Raw genomic sequence first — 7341 nt, forward strand, 5'->3', positions numbered from 1 at the left:
ATCTTACATGTTCTGTACTGAACATGGCCACACAGTGACTCAAATTTGTATTTGCAATAAACGTTATTTGTAAATGATAAGTGTATCCCTGACTACTCAATAAAAGAGAATTTCTGACCACAGAAAAAGAATTTTAATGTTCTACAGACTAAATTTGTTTGCACAAGATTGAGTGGTAAATATTTTTCCACAGAAATCATATAGAGATCAGAGTGATGCAGCAAAAAGAAAGAGAACAATTCAGTTCAATTCAATTGTAATTAAGAAGTGTAATTTAGAAAATATTATTTCCTTTAACGTTTTTTTTTTTTTGTATAAACCATGTGGTTTTTTTCATCTTGCATGTAAAAAGAAGACAAAATATATAAAGTGAAATTAAGAAAATGTTAAAGTGTAATCAAGAAAATTTTATTTCCCTTAATTGTTAAAAATATAAATCATGCTCTCTCTCTCTCTCTGTCTCTTGCTTTATGACAATTCCTCTATCATGTATATGATAAAATGGATGATAATAAATTGAACTGAATTGAATCGAATATTTTTCACCAGTGAGTCACCAATTATTAGCTACTCATTTTCTTCCGTTTGGATAGCTTTGATGTTTTCTTTTCTTTTATTGTATGTCACCATCTTCCATTTACATTTACCTACACATTTTTGGCTTGTTGAGTTTATCATGACATTGGAAGTGCTGGATGTGTTGTTGTTTTTAGTGTTCATAGGTGCACATATATTTTCACCATCTCGCTTTCCCATTTGTTGTATTTCACACACACAGGACTGCTTTTCACATTTTATAAGGAAGCGATTATAAACAATGGATTAAGTTTGTGGAGCAGTTTGGTGCTTGGCGAGGACAGAATAGCTGAGAGACTTGGTATAGTAGAGGACGTGGAAATGGGAAGCACATGTTATGTGATACTATAGGTATGAAACTCGTTTGATAAGAAATGGAACACATATTTTTCTCATCTGATTTTGGATGGAAAAATGTAGAATTTTTTGTGGGACATAATGGAATATTTTCACTTCAGTCTTTGTAGTTACATGTGCACTTCAGTCCCTGTAATTTCATGAAGTTCCGATAGGTGGCAGTGTTATACGTGGCCTTCAAAATGGCATCTGTAAAGGAGCTGGAGTTGAGTTCTTTTTGGACCTGTCCACTTTCCCATGTGGTAGCCAGCTGCACATAATTTTGACTCTTGCAGTGCTGGAATGTGTGGACACTCTCATTTGAGGTGACTGATAGATCACAATCAAATACCTCACTGCTCAACTGGATGTCTCTCTTGGTAGTGCAGACACACTTGTGCACCAGTTGGGGTACTTGAAGGTGTGTACCCACTGGCTTCCTTGCTGCCTCAAAGAAAACCATTTGTGCAGAACTGTTTGCTTATTATGAAGCTGATCGTGCCAATTTTTTGCAAAACATCATTAAAGACGATAAATTTGGGTTCATCACTTCAAACTGGAAACAAAGCAGTAATCCTTGGCGTGGTGCCACATCACTTCTCTGAAAAAAAGGTTCAAAGTCACATGCTTCGCCAGTAAAGTCATGACAATGGGCTTCTGGGACTCGGACAGGGTGACCTGTTTGATGTCCTCCCTCATTGTGCAATGATCAACTCTCAAGATGTTGTGCTACCCACAGCATGTTCTTCACCACAAAAATGAAAATGAACTTCTCCTTCTCCATGGCAATACAAGGCCTCACATTAGCCCGTATATCCGAGAGGAGCTCAAGAAACTTCATTAGACTGTTCTTCCTCATCCATCCTACAGCCCAGATCTCGCACCTTCCAACTTCCATTTGTTTGGCTCAATGAAGGATGCACTCCATCGCAAGCAGTACTTGGATAATGGGAAGGTTTTCAATGCAGCAAGGCATTGGTTCTGATGTTGACAACTAGTGTGGTATACCATGCAAGCATACAGGTCCTCCCAGTAAAGAGGTGTAAAGTCACTGCATTGAATGGAGATTATTTTGAAAAATGGGGTTTTGTAGCAAAAAGGGTGGGGAATAATGTGGTGTACTGGAACACAGGATAAAACCAACATGCTTTCAGAAAAAAATGCCACATTACTTATTAAATGCCACTCATAAATAATAATAATAATAATAAAACAGATTTGTCAGCACAATTTTAAAGTGATTATGTTCACAAAATCTCAACTTATATCCTAACTTAAGGTGTTTCCTCTATCTTTACTAAAAAGGTTGAAATACAGCAAGGTGGTGGGAGGCTCCATTTGCTACAGTTCTACTCCTTATATACAAAGAATTTTTTCTTTTTTCCATTATGTAATAATATCACTGTGTAAAATGAACAATTTTTCATTTCAACACCTACTCATAAGATTTTAATGCTCACTGTGTAATTTCATGATTTCTAAGAAGATTAAACTAATTAGTTTATCTGAAATAAAATGATTTAAAGGGATATTCAGAACTTTTGATGCTACATAACATAGGGAGTTGACATTTTCAATGAAAACATTTCTAATCATTTGTAAAATAATGCACCTCATAAAAACCTTTAGTTCCTCTTTTCAGCAACAATTTTAGTTTACCCTAGAAACTCTTATCTGAGATTTATTCATAATTAAAGTTTCCACCCTCCACAAACTAACTGTGCACTCAGATCACAGGACATTAATTTTCCTAATGTAAAATATTGGACTCAAGTGTAGGAACTTTACATAGAGAACATACTTTGTTATGAATTGAACCTCATCGTATGCCTTATACAAATATGTGCCTCTTGTACTTTTCAAATATTAAAGTTATTCAGTTGAAAATAGAAATGTCATTTTGAAATAATAATAGTACAAGTCTAATTACTTTGGTATATTTCCTTTTACATGTAACACATTTCTCTACCAATGTTTTTGCCTATCCAGCCTCAATTAACAGTTGTGTTTGTTTCAAATTCACAATTAAGTAACAATTGCTATGTTGCATTGACAGATTTATTAAATAGATGACCACAGATCATGGAAGCTTTTCATTTACATTCTGCTACTGACAAGTTTCTCTATGACAATTACTGATTCCCAAACACAACACTGTAACAACCGTAAGTCTCTTAATTAATCCGAAGTACATTTGCAAGAAATAACTGAATTACCAGAATATTTTTCTTCTACAAATAGACAAAACGCTTTCTACAAATAAATTCACATTCTGACAAATTCTTCCTACTAATTATACTATACACCACTGAACGTGACCACTCCATGTGGGAGCCCAATATCAGCTCTTCTGCACACACCAAGATGGTTCATAACCATTAGCACATGGCCATTACAGCAAGACAGTGCTTCCTCAGAGAGAAGGGCACTCTTAGTTCCAGAAGCCAGCAATAAATAAGGAGTACAATACTGATATGTTAAGAAATCAATAACAGTAGTACTCATTTAATCCTCATGGTAAAACAGTTTCTCAAAAACTTAGGAAACAAATTTTTTGAAAAGAAAAAGAAAATAGAAATCCCACAGAAATTTTGACCCAGCAACAAAATCCACACAGGAAGAAATAACCAATTAACAACCCAGCAATGGTTTCCTCGTGGGTTATTTTAATATAATTCAATAGAAACTTCATGTACGCTTCACATTATCTCATTTCTAGAGAGAAAATTACAATTTTTTAAATATTTTTGTTTATGTAAGTGATAAGCAGGTGATGAACATACATAGAAATAAAATTTATCACATAATTAGATTAATTACCAGTAAAAATAATCAAGTATTTTTGTATAGAGGTCATCAAAAATAGTGCCAAAAATGTCTACAGCATGCACCACATCTTAATCATACTATTGTTGATGAATGTTCATATAAATCTACAGAAGCTACATGTACAGGTTGCACAAAAAAAAAAAAAAAAAAAAAAATAGTATCATCACCAATGTTACTGAAAGTATTTTTTATGCCTGAACAACACACTGTAATAACATACTTCCATAAAATCAAAAATTTTGATACTTCAGATGTCCTCTGTATGTAAATATTGGTTAGGTTAAGCAAAAAGAATCTTATTATGTACATATAAATGTAGCTCTATATATTGAAACAATTGAGAAAATATCATGATTCATGTGATAATCAACCTAGTTTACTCTCGTTATGTGTGTGTGTGTGTGTGTGTGTTTTGTGTGTGTGTGTGTGTGTGTGTGTGTGTGTGTGTGTGTGTGTGTGTGTGTGTGTGTAAAGGACAACATTATTTACACCCACATCTATGGGCACAGAGGCAGAAATGAAAAATATTTATATCTCAATAGTAAACAACATATTGGAATTTGCGCAGCTGAATAAGTATTAAGGAGAAAAGAAGGACATTTTACTGATAACTATATTTGCACATTCAAGAACAAAAAAGTTTACAGCAAACACAACAGAATAATTAGCGCACACAAAGAGTGTTAGACAATGCCAAAGAGGTCTATTTTACACAGTGCACTTTGCGCTGTCACACACAAAATATATTGTTCACACAATTCCAACACAACATTTCATCAACATGTGTAGTACAAATAACAGTTCAAGAATATATGTTACCATAACATTAAGAATTAAATAATTTTTTTGTATAAGTAATCTAAAACAGGTAGAAGATGTGATGTTTGCAGTTGAAAAGCATCAATAAATACAGTTAATACAAATTAGTGGCCATTCTCCAGTTGCAAACACTCACAAGCCACTTTGCCACACAACACTTTAGCAATGCACACACTCAATGACAGGAGAAATAGCAACTGATAGCAATGTTTCTGTGGTAGATGCCAGGTACTGCAGGGCAAGTGTGAATTTTCTGTATAGTGGATGGCAGCAGGGCCAAAACTCATCATTTCTTGCATCACAGCAGGTGGAAAGTGTTGCTGATTTGCTCACCAACTCCACTGGGGGCAGATGTTGAACAGCAGCTGCAAAGGTGGGAGGCATGTTGGCAATGTACAGATAGTGGTTGTGCAAAAGGAGATCAGTGGCCTCTAAATGGCTCAGTGCAGGGATAAGATCTAAGGAAACACTTCTGCACAGCCCCCTCCATGCAGCATTTGACTCTGCTGAAGCAGCAGAGGCTCGGCAGTAAGAGGTGAGAGCAAATCAGGACCAGCGCATGCCCTATCTTCTAGGCTGCAGACAAGGCAAGGCATGGTGGTATGATTATTTCATCAACAGAACTGCCACTACATGAAGCCAGTCAATTGGCAAACATGGGAATATTAATGCATCTCAGTATCTGTACACCTGACAAGAACTCTTCACATGTGCAGCACGTGACACATCTGACTTAGAGTTATAAAATGCTAAAAGAAAGAAAATTTCACATTGCTGCTAGTCACACACATATACAGTACTATAACGCAAACAATATTTAATTACTAAATAAATGATTGTTCATACATATTTAATAATTCTTTTAATTTCAAGTGCCACTCAGACTTCTTCTGACCACATAATGTGCCAAACACATCGTATCCACATATCTTCTCTCATTTTTCTTCTCCTCTTCCACTGCATAATACTTATGTCCTTGTACATAGTCAACTGACAATATGTCACTTCAGCTCTCCTTATTCTGTTTCATGCCATTTAAGGGACACTCTTTTGACGATGACTGATAGCATTTTGTTTCATTCAATTTCTTTCTGTGTTTCTGTACATGAATCAACAAGCCATAACAATTTTGTGTGTAACATGGCAGTAATCATGTCTTCCCTCAATCCTTGACTTGAATTTCCTCTTAACTCTTGCTGCTTCTTCTTCTTTCCATCTTGTGTGGATCTTCATCATGGCTGCTCTATAGTTCCAATTATACCACCAGGCAGTACACTGTGCACTTGGTGCATTAGCCATTGCTCACCCAACATACAGTGATATTTTATTTTTACCATACTTCAAATACTGATTACTTCCTGATTCCTTTTGTAATAATTTTGAATACATTATGTGAAATCATTGGTAGCATGGAAGGTTGCAAGTAAAATTTAAACTATCATATTTTATACTTTCAGATTTGTATTTATCCAAGAATATCTTTTCAGCATCTTCTTATGACAAACTTTCTTATTCTTCCTTCCTGAACAACATGATCTAATGAAATATGACATTTCTCTTCTAAATCACTTTATTTTGTTTCATAGGAATTTGTTTCATTTATTCTTTGATGAGTTTTGTGTCCTTTGTTTGAATATTCTACTCTGAAGTATTTTCCTTACTTCTGACAATACTTCTGAATTCGCACTGAAAATCTGTGCAATCACCATCTACAATTTTTTATTTGTTTCATCATCTACTTGATCCTTCTGTATCAAATTACATTCTTTATTTACTGACAATATGTCTGCATCCATGACAAAGATGTTAGCACCTGATTGAGTACTATCACTGTCTGTGCATGTACTGGTCATTTTGTCATCTGAAATTGCAGTGGTTGGCACTCTGCTTGATATGCTAAGTTCAGAACTAGGTGCTTCAAATAACAAGTTGATGTCTAAACTTGCTCCTAATTGCGACACCACAGGTAAAGTAAAGCCTGTAAGAATTATAGGTCTATTTTACAATTCAATCTAAGCATCTGCATGTTTCTTTTGTTTTCTCTCTTCAAATATCTTTGCCATTTCTTCTGGACCCTCCTTAAATATCTTGGCAATTTTCTCTTGCCTCTCCTTATATACTGTTATTTCTTTCAAGGCTTTTTTTTGGACATTCCTGTCTTTTTTTCATAATTTTGTCCTGAGCTTCTTCCATAATTTCTCTTGTCTTTCCCTTATTGCATTGAGTATGACCATTAGGTCCCAATTCATGTCCTCTTCTCTAAGCTGAGCTCCCACAACACTATCTTCCGGTATTTGTTCCTTTTATGATGACACTTTTACACATGAAATTTGAGAGTACAAAACACAAGTCTAACTAATTTCTACCAATAAAATTCATCATGCCCAAAATAAATGAAAAGTTTCATCTACATCAATTTCAACTTACACTGTATTGGCATTATTGCAACATGTATGTTTATTACTGTGACTGTTGGTTGTTGTTGTAGCAGTGGTGTTGATGTGATACTGCAAGCTGCGCCATTGTCTTGTCTCATCATTACAGCTGTCTCAAACCACTGCAGTCCAAGAATGTAGAATACACCTTCTTGTTTCGAAACACTGCAACCCAAGGTGCCATAGATTTCTGTCTCACACATGATGTTTTGGTGATGATGTGATATTATTACTCTCCACAGGTAGACTAGTAGCTCTACTATTCTCAGTTATTTCTGATTTTCATGTTTCAGTCACTATTCTTCACAGAAGAGCAGTCATCCTGGCACTGTTGCAAGATGTAAAG

The sequence above is a fragment of the Schistocerca serialis genome, chromosome 5, assembly GCF_023864345.2.
Source record: "Schistocerca serialis cubense isolate TAMUIC-IGC-003099 chromosome 5, iqSchSeri2.2, whole genome shotgun sequence".
NCBI classification, from domain to species: domain Eukaryota; kingdom Metazoa; phylum Arthropoda; class Insecta; order Orthoptera; family Acrididae; genus Schistocerca; species Schistocerca serialis.